At 44.7% G+C, this 16284-nt stretch overlaps 1 protein-coding gene and 1 long non-coding RNA gene across 3 annotated transcripts in view; one reads left to right on the top strand and one right to left on the bottom strand.

Annotated features, from left to right (window-relative positions):
• LOC123608735 overlaps positions 1–2911 on the bottom strand; it is a 147353-nt gene extending 144442 nt beyond the window's left edge. Inside the window, exon 1 of the long non-coding RNA XR_006717402.1 lies at positions 2824–2911. This is a non-coding gene — a long non-coding RNA (uncharacterized LOC123608735). The remainder of the gene's footprint in view (positions 1–2823) is intronic.
• An 82-nt stretch (positions 2912–2993) lies between these two features.
• Positions 2994–16284, top strand: part of BACH2 (BTB domain and CNC homolog 2) — a 357318-nt gene continuing 344027 nt past the window's right edge. Inside the window, exon 1 of one of the 2 annotated variants that reach the window (XM_045499041.1) lies at positions 2994–3348. The gene's annotated coding sequence lies outside the window, so the exon portion shown is untranslated. The remainder of the gene's footprint in view (positions 3349–16284) is intronic. The other variant, XM_045499042.1, reaches the window with a different exon arrangement.

The following is a 16284-nucleotide window of genomic DNA, read 5'->3' as shown; positions in this document are numbered from 1 at the left end:
TGAAGTTTTATGGGTTAGATACACTTTGAAACATCTGACTTTGAAATAATAAACCTTAGTCATAATTCTCAGGAATTTGCCCAACAAGTAGAACTCAGTTTCTTCTCAACAGAACTTCCTTCACCACATTGGTTCCTCCTGGCTTTGGCATTCTCCCCCTCTAAACATCTTACTCTGTTCTCTCCTACTGGACATTAACTTTGTACTGCTATATCTTATTCAAGGTACCACATTTAAAAATCTGCCTACTGTTCTGCCTAAAGAAAACCGTTATATCTTCTCAGCACCATCAGATCCTCTAATAGGGTGCTGGAGAGCAAGAAAATGAAAAACTTGTGAACTGCTCAATTCTTTCTTCATGTATGTCTTTGCTCATTTTTTTTGTTTGTTTCCTGAATAATTTTTCCTATCTTATTTTATAAAATCAGGGAGATTTACAGAAATAATGTTCACTGACTTCAATAATATGGTACAAAGCTATTATCCCTGGAAATCATATCCTGTTTAGAAATGTATCACAGATGAAGTCCATATTCTGGATCAGTGCACACATGTAATTATACAGAAAAAAAAAAGTGTATCAGAAAAGGTTGAATGTTGCATACATGGGAAATAAATTGACCTCTATTCCAGTTACTATCATGAATATACAGAAGGAAAAACCTGCATCTGTTTCACATTGTAAATGCCTGAAGAGTCCAGAACAGAACCATAAACTCACAGAATGGCAGCAAACATTCACTATAAGGGTGCTAAAGCCGTCCATGGACTAATCTCTGAGGTAGTACTGTTAAAAGAGTGTCCAGTACTAATTTCGTACAATTCCGAATATGTTTCATAGGCTTTAATTCAAGTAACCTACTTCTAACTATTCAAAAGGAAATAACTAACTCCTTACTAGGCTTCAAGCGCCTCCAAGGCAATGGTTTTGTCTTATTCATTGACACAGAGGCACATGATTTCGGTACTGGACGTGACTATAGAGGTCAACTAGTTCGAATTTAATCATTTTGAATGACTAGGTAATACAACCTATCACAGTTTCATTTGTTTTTTTTTCATCTTGAATTGCTGTCCCATCTCATACATGAGAATTTCTAACTAAGAAAACTCCAGTGTGAGTCTTTGGCAGGGAGACTAATTGAAATGACCTAATAGTCTTTGTTGTACCCTCTGGGACCAGAAGCAAGGTGGCAAGATCAACTTCCAGCAACATCCCTCTCCTCCCCTCCTCCACATCACAGCCGGCAGCCATGGCCTGCTTGAAAAGAAATGAATTTGCATGACCTTCACAAGGATCTTCTCAAGCCTGGCTCTACAAAAAAAATTTCCCGGTGCTATTAAAATGCACAAAGTTATCGCACTGACACTCATACACTTACAGGAATGAGGAATGCAGAAACATCACCATCCACAAGACTAAGGACTGGCCCTGCCAGAGCAGATCAGAGCTCAGTATTTTCTGTCCTTGCCAGAAGGCCAGGTAGGGACCTCAAGAAGCAGGGTGTTTTATCAAAAGAGGCACCAGACCCAAAGTCAGGAGACTGCTCCTAGCTCTTAGGCTTCTCTTCGTCTGAAAACCATAAAGGCTAGCAGAGAAAAACTCCCCGTGTGGTTCTAGACCTACATGAGAGGCTCTGCAATGCTGTTAGAAAAATTAGCCTGGACTTTTGAGCTTCCTTTGGTCCATCTCTTAGCTTTCCACACAGACGGTCAAAATGAGGGCCTTTTAAAACTCTGCCCTCAATCGAAGGTGGTTCAGAGTAACACTTTGGCTGGTATCACAAGACTCCCAGGGCAATGCTTCACTGCTTCCTCAGCATATGCCAGTGCCCATTTTACAGGGGGGGATTTATGATCCTTCTCTCAGTAGAGCGAGCCAAAGTTTTATAATATTCATTAAAAATCAGCACCACATGTAATAATATGGAATACTGCCTGTACACAAGGGGGCCAAGTTATAGGTGTTCGGGGAAACGTGGCAGAATTTCTTGGCCTTGGCAGGGGTAAAGTTGCAGGCACCAGCACTGCACTAACACAACCTTCTTTTATTGCAAATGTTCGTTCACTCTAAGTCCTAATTACTTTCTGTAAAATCCTCACCACCATCAAGCTTTCTTCTGACAGGGCAGCCACACGATGGCCTTAAAGTACAGCAGCAACACCCTGGCAGCCTCTGGAGTAAGGGGCAGGGGAGAGGCTGGAACCCAGGAGGAGTTGGGGCTGAAGCTGAAAGCGAGGCTTTCCATTTACACTTAGCAATTGCTCTCGCCCCTTCCAAAACCAAGTCGTGGGGGCTATAGACTCGCTCAGTGGGACGGGCCCAGGCCCTCGGGTGAAGGATTCAACCGTCACCATCGCTGTTGGGTCGGAAACTACTCTTCCTCGCCCCACCCCCACTCATGAGGGGGCCAGGTTAGCTTGGTGGGGGCCCGTGGAACATCTTTTCCCTCCCCTCCTGGGAAAATCTAGACAACCCAGGAATCCCAGGGCTCGACGTCTGGCTCCTCTTCCTGGGGGCAGGGCCCTGGGCTCTGCACCCCTCCCCACGTGCCATACCAGCCCTCACCACTCCCCTCCCCCCCACAAGCCCCCAACCCTTGCCTTTCAAGGCCTTTGCGAGTCTCGAGCAAGGCCGGACCCGGCCAGGCGCTCAGTCCGGCCGGGAGCACGGGGCTCTCCCCACCGCGCGGCTGCACAAAGCGGGGAGTGCAGCGGCGGCTGAGGCGCGCCCCCTCCCGCGAGCGGGCCGAGCGCGCGCGCCCGCCCCCGCCCCTCGCCCCCCACCCTAGCCCCCGGAGCGCCATTCGCGGAGCGGCTTACGCTAGTCGCCAGGCGTACGGCGCCCCAGCGGCCGGGGAGGTGCGCTGCCCGGCTCCCGTAAAGTTATTGTGAATGGGGAGCGGGTGACGTCAGCGCCGAATGTCAACAATGTAGCGATTGAGAGTGTGGGCGTTCCGGGGAGAGCGCGAGCCGCGCGGCGCGGAGCAAACAGCGCCGAGCCGCCGCCGCCTCAGCAGCAGCAGCAGCAGCAGCAGCGACCGTGCACACCCGGGCTGCGGTCGCAGCAGCGCTAACGTGAGCGCCCGCCGCCTCCCTCTCCACCCCGCTTGCCTGTTCCCGCGGCCGCCGGGCTCTTGCTTTCTCTCCGGCCTCCCCTCGACCCTTCCCCTCCCCCTACCCGGTACACTCGGGGGACTGGGAACGAGCTGCCATGTGATGCGCGTCCTCTCCGAGAGCTTTCGGTGACCCCCGAACCGCCCACCGCGCCAGCTCCCGGGAGGGGGCTGCAGGCTGGGAAGACACTGGGAAGAGGAGGCGGAAAAGGACGCAAAGTTCTCTGGCGAGGTGAGTCCCCGGCCCTGGGTCCCGGGCCCGGCACCGGGTGGGGCGGCGGGGCAAGTTAACGGGGGGAGGGAGCGGGTGCGCGGGGCAGGCAGGGAGGCGTGGGGAAGCGACGCGGGAAGGGAGCCCGGCCGCCCGGCGCGCAGCCGCCCGTCGAGCGCCCTGCCCGCTTTTATGGCATTTTCTAGGAACGGGAAGGGGGTGGGAGCCGAGCCGGCGGACGCGGCGCGGCGAATGTGAGCTCTCTCGCCAGGCTGTTTACGGCAGGCGAGGCGGCATTGTATTTTGCTCGCGTCGACGGGTGTTTTGGAACAGCAGGGGGAGGAGGAGCAGAGGGTAATAAGTCAGGCGTGGGGAGGGCGGGCTGGAGGGAGGCGCGCGTCCGCGCAAGCCGGAGCAGCTGTCAGACCCACGGCCCTGCTCTCGGCCCCCAGCCCGCGATCCCCGCGCCAGGCCCGGCGGCCTCCTAGTTGCCGGCGGCGTCCGCGCCTGGGGCTGCTCCGCGGGGACTGCGGCCACCGCGCCTTCGCGCTCAGCTGTCAGTCGCCGCTGGGTAGCTGAGACCTCCGCGACTGGCGCGGCATCAAAGCCCAAGTTTAGGGTCCCGGGAAGAGGCAAGCTGGGCGACTCGCAGCGCAGACCAAGGGAAGCGCGCTGGGTGGAATCCCTCCTATCCAGTGACCGCGTTACGGGAATGCGTCCCTGGGAGCTTGAACCGAGGGGTTCGTGCCTTCAGAGACAGAAACCTTATACCTCCCCCTCCCCCAAGATTCTACATGAAATCAAAGTGCAACGCACACACACCCTCTTTTTCCTCCCCACACTTCAGTTTCCAAGCTTCACCTAGGAGAGGAGTTTATCCAGGGGACACCTCCCCACCTCCCCATGCCGAGTCTCCCTGTGATCGCTTCGTACTCCTCTCACGGGTGGGTGCTTAGTAGCCCAGTGGCGTTGGAGAGGGCGGCGGGCGGCGCTCATGGACTACCCCAGTTGCCCGCGAGAGGGGACTCGAGTGAGCATCTCGTCCACTTCGATCTGGCCGAGAATTTGCAGGAACTCGAACCGTGGGAGGAAGCGGGCAGGGCCGAGTGTATGCACGTGAAAGGGGCCGCGCACCCCTGGCTTCGGGGGTTGTGGACGTGCGGAGTATCCTCAGCACCTTCTCGAGTGTAGGCGAGTTTAATAACTTGCGGGAAGTTCCAGTGTGGGCGCTGTCCCGATGGTTTTGTCTGTGGCCGGAGAAGGCGCGCCTCGCGGCTCTCGCGCCAGGTGACCGTGGTCGCTGCGACCCGTGGCCCCCGAGAAATGGGAGGGACGAGGGCGCCCCACCCCCTACTGCGCCGCAGACTCCCCGCGGATCCGCGGGTAGCGAGACTCGGCGTTCCTTGGTTTCCACCTTTGCTGTCTAGTGCTGTAGTCGCACTGTGTGTAAATTTCATCTGTTGCGTGTGTTTAACTAAAAAGGGTAATTACTTTAGATAAAAATCCTTTTCTGCCTAGTGGGAACCTTGGCGGAGATGATGCCTAATGAGATATTTTGCTTTTGTCTGTTTAGAGTAAAATTAGAGATGTTAACTCCGATAACGGTTTTCTCAGATCATTAAAATGTAACATGTAGGAAAGGCATGTCTAGCTGCGAAGGCTCTGGCTGACATGAAAGAAGCTGAGCGTGAAAGGCTGCCACTCTTTCCGTGGAGAGGGCTATTTTGGTAAGGCAGCGGGCGTCTTGCTTAAAATGTGAGATTGCCCCACCCTGGTTCTCCGGCAGCTCCCGAGTAAATGGCATTTTTCATTCTTGCAGGTAGTAATAAACGTGAGTCAAAATGACATCTTGTTAGAATTAGTCTTTAGTCTGTAAGAGAGATTGCTAAATTACAGTGTTGCACTCAGACTGCTCCAGTGAAAGGTCTGTCAGCATTTCCATTATAAATTCAGTTTTTCAGGAGTTTATAATTTCACCACAAAAGTTGTGGTGACTGAAATGTTTTTCCCTTTTAGTGTTCTGGTTTAGAGAATGCATTGATTGCCCAATTCTGTCCTATTTGCTGTTCCTGAAACTTGAATGTCATTCAAAGTGGGGGGGGGTCCCCAAAATGGAATACACAACCATGGAATAAAAAGTACTTTTGTTAGAACACACTCTAATTTGTGCAGGGCAATATTTTCATTTTGCATTTTGGAAGGCTTTGGGTTTGACATTTGGTAATCATAAGTGTGTTCAGTTAATTCCTCTGGTATCTGTTGCTTCTGCAGGTGGATTGAAATGTCAGTTCATTTTGTATATGCCAGGATTATATGGGAAAACATTCTCTTCATGCATGTGTGTGTCTGAACTCATAGCTAAATTATAAATACCCTTGTTAGTTTTCTGTTCCTTGTAGTTTGTGAGGATCTGCCATAGAGAAGAGGGGGTTAGGCAGAAAGGGAGGAGGGTCATCAGAACAACCCCCCCACCCCCACCGCGCCCCAGTTCACTTTTCAGTATTGCTAATGCCTGGGAGGAAGCCATTTATTCCCTTTCTATTGAATCATTCCTTTGACTCAGTATCTTCAGGCAAGTTCTTTCCAGTCACTCACCTCTGGCTGCTGTATGAGGGGCTTAATTATTTGCAAACTGCCTTGAAATCCCTGGATGAAAGGCACTGCATAAGTGCAAAGTATTGTTATTCAGATATGGAATTTAATGATCCATTACAGTTCATCAGGAAATGCACTTTGCAGTGATGGTAGGAAACGTTTCCACCTGATAGAGGGTAATAACAACTGCTTAAAAGTGGGTTCAGATTACAGATGAGACAATTAACTCTAGCCATGTGCTCTTCAATTTGTTGCAATTCATTTTGTGATCAAAGTGAGTCACGGAGAGCCAGATGGTCAGGTTCATGTTCAAATCTCTCCTAGGCTGGCCCTTCACTTCTGGGCCCACTGTCTGCACAGCCAACGGGACTTACTCATTAGCGCTTGTGAGCTGTTCCTCAGAATGGTTGATCGGGGCTCCTGTGATGCCAACAATAGGGCTCAGGCCAATCTATATCGTTGGGAGCAGTTTAATTTTATTTGGATTAACTCACGCTTAGTATCTCTGGTATGGATCCAGCCTTAACAAGGGTGGAGAGAGAACCTAGAGGCTCTCTAGCTCAGTGTGCTGGGCTTCACTCCCCTACTTTTTGAGCTTCAGGTTTGGGGGGGGGGGTATGGTAGCTGGCTTGTTGTTAATGCTGGCTTCATTACTGAATGAATCACAGAATTACTTAGAGGAATAAATACCCTTCCTGTTTTGCTGAGGGGGTGTGGTGCAAGACCAGCTTCGTGGGCATGTGTGTGCTCTGTTGTACCCTTCCCCCCCTGCTCAGAAGGATCTCACACTTGGTTGAATTTTCTGTTGTTAATCATCTTGAAATTGTTAGTAATTCTTGAATTCGGGGCCCTTCATTTTCATTTTTCACTCTCCTGGTGAGGAGGGGGGCATAGTAGGGAAGGGCAACCACTACTTTGTCTTAGCTTCTTGTTGACTGTTGCCACACAGGAATAGGTGGGAATACTGGCTTTGTGTTACCATGTTGCCTGGTTTATCCAAGAGAAGCAGGATATCTGCATTTTTTATGTGGAAGCTCTAAGTTTAAAATACTAGTTCAAAAAAAACTTTTTAATTTTTTTTTACGTTTATTCATTTTTGAGAGAGAGAGAGAGACAGAGCTTGAGTGGGGGAGGAGCAGAGAGAAAGGGAGACACAGAATCCCAAACAGGGTCCAGGCTCTGAGCTATCAGCACAGAACTTGATGTGGGGCTCGAACTCACAGACCACGAGATCATGACCTGAACCGAAGTCAGACACTCAACTGACTGAGCCACCCAGGCGCCCCTCAAAAATTTTTTAAATGCTGGATGAGGATGTATGCAATAGCTAGAGCTGGCCTTTCTTCTGCCTTTCTTTTAGGTAACCTTTCTTCTGCCACTGAATGGGCTAAAACTTCTTATTGTTTAATATTGCTGTATTTGGCTATTTTCTAAAGGCCTGGCACATATTATACGATTTATGAGTCTCCACCAAATAAATGTCTGTAGCTATCCAGAAAATTGAAAGATATAAGAAAAACAAAACTTGAAATCAAAACTGAGTCCCACTCAGGGATTGATAACTTTCTTTCTGATGGAGAATGCAACATGAAGAGCCACATACTTAATATCATGGGTGCCATGGCAATCCTCTGAAGGTAAATAATCCATTCCTTTTGAATAACCTGTCATCTTCTTAGGTGTTATTGACCAGATAGGGTAACTTGGCTATTAAATGCCTGAGGACCTACATGAGAATTTGACATTTGAGAACACCCACTAAAATAATAGTTGTGATTTATTGAAGGCTCAATATGTGCCAGGAACAGTGTTAACTACTTTCTCTGTACTTGCCTCGATGACTCCTCAAAGCAACCTTGGGAAGTAGGCATTGTGCCCATTCTGCAGAAGAGGAATTTTCTCATTTTATGTTGTAAAGAATTTCACCTGAATGCTGTGTTTTCTGGACTGTCTAAAGGTTATTCCCCATCCTGTATGTACAGTCTAGCCCTGAGTCAATGACTAGGTGTGCACAGGAACCATATTAAACAGAGGACATGGCTCCTACTCTCATGGACAAGGAACATAGAACAGTACCAGATGCAACATATTTGCCAAAACCTGCATTTATACAGCAGACACTGCATCTACCTTCCCGTTCCTCTCTTACTAACTGGATGTTACAGAAGTTCCAGTGACATAGGGCCCTAGCAGAGGCACTGGAGGATCAGAAGCCAAGGCTGGTTGTAAAAATTTGCATTTGGGGGGAAAAGGGCATAAACTTCTGGCACAGCTAGAGCTACATTACGCAAAACAGCACCAAGACCCTGGGAATCATAGAAAATCGCTCCTGTTTTGTCAGTGAGAGTGTGTGACCTACTCCTGGCCCATCTTTAAATTTTATGTAAATATTTACAGATTGTTCAAGTCCAAAGTGAAACCTGCTGTGAACTAAACATTTTGTAAATTTAGAAAGGTTGCCCAGAATATCCTTTTTTTATTTTTTGGCCTGGAACAACATTTCATTTCATAGCAAGGTAGTTTTCTTTGTCAGTTCAGGGTTTTTCCTTTTACTTTTCTTCCCCCCCCCCCTTTTTTTTCTTTCTTATTAATTTAAAATGTTAGTCTACCTAAACCTGAAACCTAATCTTACCATCAGCATGCTGCTTAGCCTCCCTAAAGCTGGAAGTATCCTTAGAATCACTACTCCGTCCTTTTCAAGGACCATTTCTTTTCTAAAGAATATGGAAATTGAACCTCGCCATACCAGTGGCACTACCTCACAAATCAGGCAGGATTTTTGCCTTTGTTTTTCCTTGAGCTATCTTTTCCAAAATAATAAATCTCCCCAATCTGAAAGCATTTCACGTATGTACTCGTTCATTCTAGTCATTGGAATTACAGCCAAGATGTCTCTCAGTCTTCCCCAGTGACTTCATAATCATCATTTCTCCAGCATATTCCCCTGGTTAACTTCTCTTTTGTTCCTTAGCCTGATAATAAATTGTCCTTTGGTTCTGAGATGGGTCATTTCCTCACTGACTTTTTTGTTCATCTCCTGAAGGCTGTAGGACACACTGCTGATGCCCCTGAGAACTGGAGCTCGGTTGCTAGCTCCCTCTTGTCTTTGTGTCTGCTTTCATCTTCTCCTTCCCCAAGCATTTAAATCCTCCACTGTCCAATCCTCCTATTCTTCTCGTAATTGTTTTCGTTTGTTCCTGTGTCTGCAGCTAGCGTGTCACAAACTCCAGGTTAGTTTCAGAAGAAATCTATTTGAACTTCCAGGTCCTCCAATTCCAGTCTTGCACTGTTCTTCTCTCTCCCCTGTCATTTTCTGCAGATGCTTCAGGAGTTTCCTCAGGACTTTTCATGAGTCTGACCCAGAAGGCTTAGACTAGAAGTTTCCTTAGTATCCCAGTATCCACACATTAGTGGCAGTTTTTATTTTCTTCCCATTCTGTATTAGAACTTTGGGGTTGCAACAAAATGGGCCAGGTGTTCAGAAGTGCCATTCTTTAGGGATAGATGCCTCATTCATTCCATAAATAAACATCTACTGAACATCTCTTATGTGGCAGGCATGGTGTTAGGTGATCATAGTGCTTTTGGTGGAAAGCGGTAAGGGGTCACAGATCCAGTTCTGGTCCCTGCCCTAGTGAAGAATGCCATAGAGATGACATTAATTAGGTAGTAACAGATCACCCACTGCATGTTCTGTAAAGGAAAGGTATTCCATTCCAGGGGGGGGGGGTGTAATGGGGGAATGTGACCAGGCTGGGCAGTTGGGGCAGCCCTTCCTGAGGAATTATGGAATGAGCTGCCTATCCTAGCCCATCTGAAATTTGGAGCTTGTCATTTCTTCCTAGCCTCCTAATCCTATTAATTCACTACTATCTTTGGCCCTTTGGAGTATTGCATAAACCATGATATAACCCTTGGGGCCATTTTGGCAAATAATGATTCCTGTATACAGAGTCCAGAATTGATTTATTTACCTGTGTCTTTAGAACCTGATAAAAACAGAATTAATTGCCAAGAATACTGTTCATTTCCATAGTTGGAAAACAATGCAAGTTAGCGTTTTTATTTTGAACATATTTAGGGTCATTTTGACAACATTTAAATGATTAGAAGTTACACAGACATTCCTCCCAGTTGGCTGATAAGTGTCTGACCTAGGCAAGGATCTTCAATGAAAATGTGAGCCCAGCTTCTGTATGAACCCCCTGCCTACCCCAAAGCAAGAAGGTTTCTAGCCTCTGCAGCCCAGGAAGGATTATTTAGACCATTCTTAGCACAATTTAGGAGTTTTGACGGTATCTATTTAAAACAAACTACTGTACCGTATGCTAAAACTCTTTTTCTTTGGATGATAGCTAGCCTGTGTTGGGAGCTTCCTATGTGTGTTATTCATATTAGCTCATTTAATCCTTATAACAACCCAGAGCTGGGTGTGATCATTAGAAGCTGAGGCACAGATGTCAACCAGCTAATGAGAGGTAGAGCTGGGATTGGAAACTAGGTATCTGATGCTACAGCCTGTTCTCTTAACTGCCATGCAATTCTGTCCCCCCCATCCCCCGCTTTTCGTTTTTGCTCTCTAGCAGTTCTCAGAAGTAGAAATATAGGCCAACTCACTCTGAAATATTGGATATTTTGTTGATGTCTATCTGAACGATAAAATTGAAAAAATCGTGTGTCAGTGAACTTTAATGAATACATCTTTTGCCTTTCGTATGATTCACTTTCTAATAATTTCATTCCTCAGGTCTAAGTGTCCACTGGGGATCAGAGAGCAGAAGTGGTGACATAAAGAAGAACTAGACAACGTGAATCCCATGGCCCTGTCCCCAGGATTTTCCTGTAGTACAAGCTTCTACCTCTTGTTAAGTGAAGACTTTGTTTTTAGCATTTTTTTAAATGAGGGTAGGAAAGGTGAAGGAAAACCATTCCTATGTAGGTAAATGATTCTACTGAGGAGGAAGAATTTCATCCAGAACCAATTCCATTAGGGCTCCTAATTAGAAATATTAGCTACTAGTAACAGATAAAAGCAGGTAACCTTTGCTTTCATTCTCCCCAATTTATTTATTATTTATTTTTTAATTTATTATTAGGAAGAGATTATCTTGCCAGATTAGCATGTTGCAACTCTCAACTGGGGATTTGAATGGTTTTAAAGGACTCAGCGAGGCAGTTGGTTTGGCAGTGACCCTGATTACTCAGGTTTGCAGGGTCACTGTTTGGAATGCTGATTCAGCTTTGCCCTGGGCTGGACATCTAAGTTGGTCTTCCTTAGTCAAGAGGCATTATTCTTGGGAGCTACTAGGACATCAAGCACACATTTGAAGCTCAATTTGGAAAATGATCTAGCATATGAATGTACTGTGCTTATTTTTCAGTATTTAGTTCAAATTTTGGAGATGGCTAAATGAGGAGATGCTTAGTGTGTCACTGTTGGAGGTTTTAAGTGATTAAAAAAATCAAGCAGATGAGTGCATAAAGATTTCTATGCAAACAATGATGAGCTTAAATTAAAGCAGCTGATTTCGTATAAGAATTACTTGCATTGATTTGTAGAATATCTATATGGGTTCAAGATTCCATATTATGCAAATGAATGAGCCCTGAAGAGTCAAACTATGAAAAAAAAAAAAAAAGAAATTAACTATAAAGATATTATTACCCTCTCAGCAAGAGGAAAATGTAGACATACTTAGAGTTAACCCTTACTTTTCATATTATCTCCTTAGTAAGATCAGTGTCAGTGATGATGATCCTTTCTGCAATTGTAAAGCTAAGCAAGGTTTGCGATCAGTTCTTCCTTCCACCGGCCTCATTCCATCCTTCTGCAGTCTTTGCTGTGCTGAGTTCGGCCACCAGTGCCCTTAACTAGTCCCCTTGTTCCCTTTCAAAACCAAGCTCAGAAAGAGATTTTATGAAAACAATTTTACTAGGGTGTAAATAACAGCATACCTAGTACACTTCTTTCTGAATCATCAGCATGTTAATAGGAGACAAAGCCAAAGAAGCAAAATTCTATCACTGGGAATGATAAGATTTCACACATTTGTAACTTGGTTATGGGAGGACATCTCTGAGTGAAGAGAAGGTGTTTATAAATCCAGTCTTGGACAGAGAATATAGATAAGCAGATTAAAGGATAAAAACCACTGTATTATTAAAAATATAAGGAGGTGATGATTTTTAATGTTTTAATACATTTGTCAGTGAACACCACCTTCCTCTTGACAAACACTGGATCTGATCACATAAACCTGTGTAGCAAGATGGTATGTTATTTGACATTTAAACAGAACTACAGGAGAAAGCCAGTTGGTTTATAATTAGGAATTCTTGTCATTCAGTAGCAGTGAACTCAAAGTATGCTGTTGTCCTTAAATGTTGAATTTTAGGAGGAAAAAAAAGCAGTGGACCCCACTCACCTGCCTCCACACCCTATTTTATTACTAAAAATTGAGTTGATAAATTTATTTAAAAATTGGCATGCCCTATGCTGTTAGCATGGTGATTATATCTGAATGTTTGGAGAAGTTGACTGACTAATGAAACAATGCTTAGTTTAGACCTGTTACCTGTTAAATACCCAGTTGTGGAGTCTGAACTGCCTTCTGAACTACCCATCCGCCAAGGCAAAGTCCTCCAGCAACCATGCTATGTTGAGTTGATGGCGCCATCTAGTGCCAGTCTGTGGAACTATCCTGCTGGATTCCTGCCTTCATTGTGGGTCAGATCACTGAGTAGCTGGGTGGAATACTTCACTGTCTAGTGGGGCACCCAATTCCTACCTTTCCTCTGTCTCCCTAGTTTAGTTATGCCTCCATGACTGCTTTTCTCCCTGACTCCATTTCTTTCTGTTCCTCACTCACTAGTATCCCCTTCTTATAGCCATTTTCCCTTCTTTTTTTCCTCTACCAACTCTTGATCATTTCTTTTGAAGCAAAAAAAAAAAAAAAAAAAAAGTGCTCACAACTGATAAACATAAAGATTTTTCTAATGATACATTATGCCAAAGTAAGAGAATGCCATGCATTTCAAAGTGAAATTAATCTTTTAAACCATGTTGAAAGAACCAGAGTGAGACAAGATGAAGACCAAAAGTCTTATTTAGAAGACTGTCCCTTATCTTCCTCTAATTAGATGCTTCCTCAAACACAGTCAGTCAAGAGGGTTTTTTTTTTTAAGTTTTAATTGGTTTTGGAACAATTATTATAGTATTATTTTCTCTTTTTAAATTGCAATTGAACATCTCACTCGTATTTTACATTTGAAACTGTTTCATGGAATATCCTGGAATGCTAGCTCACTAGCATGGCATTGTCTCTATGGGAAAATGTGTTCTGAGTTCCAAACAGTTTTCCTGTAGATTTTTGGATCCTGTATTAAAAGAGAGAACAGAGAAGAAAGACGCGTAGGACAAACCTGAGATGTAATTACTCTAACATTTGTGGGATCTGAATTAGTATACAGGTTTAAGTCTCCCACATCAAACAATAAATTTTAAATTTCCACTTATGTTAAGCATCTTGATATTGTGGGTTTGAAAGTAAGTCCCCTCTGAAAAACAGGAACTGTGCTTGTCTGTTACCAGTTTTTGTGGTCGATATAGCAACTATTTTGATTTTTCAGAAGGGAGGAAAAGCAGTTAAATCCAGTTAAAATTAAAACCAGTTAAAATTAACTAGCTTGTAAGATTTGAATGCAGCTGTTCCACACATCACAACACTGAGAGTGAGTTGTTTGTTTATTACCGCTATTAATTATTATTGGTTGTTGCCACTAGTTTTGGGGCAGTGGCATATAGGTTATTTATATTTTTGGTCTAACCTTAGAAAATAGAACTGCAAGGGTAGAGAGGTTCCTGTTTGCTAATTTGCGTGTACCTTGTTTTGATTTTTGCTGGGTAGGTGTGTGCACCTTATGTATGCAAGAGTAATTTAGCATGTCAGCAGTTTCCTACCAGAGGCGATTGCTGACTCATGGAGCTCTTGTGGCACTCAGCTGGCCGCACTGTAAACTGCCCACAGCCCTGGTGCTGCCCTTGGAGAGCACCGGGCCTTTGAGCTTCTGGCAGGCTATTTTCAGATCTGTAGTCACTGCTGATTTGGGTTTCCTCCTTCCAGCAGCCCATCATAGCCTTTTGGTTGCAGGGCAGAATACTGGGCATATCTCTACCTTTGTAGAGACTGCATAAGCACCGTGGCATTTCTGGGAATCCCTCAGGGAAATGGATTTTTACTTCATTTTAATTTTCTGAGAATCTTTAAGGGGAGAAGGGTGAGGGGATGAGAATAGGGGAAAAAGGAATATGCTGTTATTTCTTCCTTAGCACCAGAAGGAACTTTCATAAACCTTTAGCGTAGGTTTTCTTGGTGTAACTGAAACCTGACCTACTTCTCCCTCCGTAAGGAGCATGTGCCTTGAGTGGGGAAGTAGGGGAGTGGGTGCACGGTGGCTAGCCTGACATGGTTTTGTGTGGTGCAAGCCCTTCAGTGATGACAGAGTTTGTTTATATCCGTTGCATGTTATTAAGGTTATACAAAAAAGAAAAGAAAAGAAAAGAAAAGAGAAAGAAAGAAAGAAAGAAAGAAAGAAAGAAAGAAAGAAAGAAAGAAACCTGACCTCAGGTCATTTTAAATCTGACATGTGTTTTCAAAGATGGTTTCACTGTTTGTTTTTGGAGTTCAGTTCTGCTTATTTTCATCGGAAAGTGTGAAATGTTACCTTTTTTGAGGTTTCTAAATAAACTTCCTTTTTTGTAGACACGAGTTGATCAAGTCACCCTAAACTATCCTGAGAAGGATGAATAACGAGATCAGCTGGGGAAGGAAAGCTTTCACATCCTTAAGGAGTGCTCCTCCTTTTTTTTTTTTTTTTTTTTTTTTCAGTCAGTAAGCATTCTGAAGCAGCTCTGACCAGTAATAAAGAAAAAGCCAAGCCACAGCGACTGTGTGTAACATGATGTTGATGGAAGTTCTTGGTTTCCGCCGATACAAATGACTCATCAGTATCAATAGAATTGTGACTTCTAATAATAACGCAGTGCAAGACCTTCACAACATGTGGTTTTAGCCCTAGCTGTTAGTGAAAGGTTGGAAAATATTAGTTTGAGTAGTTTGAGCTTTTTTTTTTTTTTTTTTTTCTGGTCTCATGATTTCACCCAAGTATCAAGTTGTTTTTTGTAGGTGAGATGATCACACTATTGTTTTTTCATGTTAGTGTTTTTAGTTTCGTTATGACCAAGTAGCCAAAGTCAGATCATTTCATCGTTTAGAAATCTGTGTAGTAAGCATCTCCTGTCAGGACTGTGTTTTGAGGGAAACGTGGCTGAAAAGCAAATCCTCCCTGAACAGAGAAAGGAAAAAACGGGTACTGACGACAGTCCACGGAGCTGCTTGCTTCCTACACAGCATCGACTGCGGAGGGCCGTGGTATTGCTGACTAGCCCTATTGCCGTGTGAGTCATTGTTAAAAGATTCCAAGAGGAAGGGTAACAGAAAATGCGAGTCAGAGGAAACAGCAGAGTGGAGAAGGGACAGTTATCGCAGGAGGAAGGGCCTTGCCTCATTTCCATGGTCAAGGAGCTGCCTGGAGACCCTGAGTGTCCCAGGGAGTTTCAGTGTATGTTTTTGTGTTGCAGCCTCTTGACCTGCGCCTGTACATGTGAACATTCTTGTTTTCCTGTTTAGTTTTGGTTCATTTGCCTGCAGTTTGGCCAGGCCATTCAGGATCCGTATCTTGGCTCTGTTCCACAGCGGTCTTACCCGTGAGCCTTCCCCTTTTGCATTTTGTAGTGAAGGCAACTGAATTTCTAGAATTTCCAGTTGTTTCCTTCTGAACTTCATCTTTAGGAATGTTCTGTCATTTGTTTCCTAGTTACTCTTGCTACGAGAGCCTTGATCTGGGAAATGAATGCTTAAGAGGGAAGCACAGAATTAGAATTTTGTTAGTTCAAATTTTGTGTCAGTCTTACCTCTTTCATACTTCATTTTAGGCAGATTGGTTTTGGGGGGTTTTGTTTTTGTTTTGCTTTTTTGTTTTTTTGTTTTGTCTCCTGCCATCTTCTCAGCATTTTGGGTTTTTAATACTAATACCTCCCTGTTACTTTTTTTTACCCTTGTGCCTTGCCACCCTGTGGAGTTTTCTTTTGGGACTCTTTTTCCTTCTCTCTCGGCAAATGTTTGCATTTCTTTGTCTCTGTGAACACTCACCTCTTCCCACTTTTCTAGATTCCATTTGCTTCTGCCTGCATGCTCACACCCCTTTCTCACACCATTCTTGGACATACCCGGGCATGCACACACACATACATGATTACATATTTACATGTACACCCACATGTGCAATATGCACCTACCCGAT

This window comes from Leopardus geoffroyi, chromosome B2, assembly GCF_018350155.1.
Source record: "Leopardus geoffroyi isolate Oge1 chromosome B2, O.geoffroyi_Oge1_pat1.0, whole genome shotgun sequence".
NCBI classification, from domain to species: Eukaryota; Metazoa; Chordata; class Mammalia; order Carnivora; family Felidae; genus Leopardus; species Leopardus geoffroyi.
This window is presented reverse-complemented; position numbering and strand designations above follow the sequence as displayed.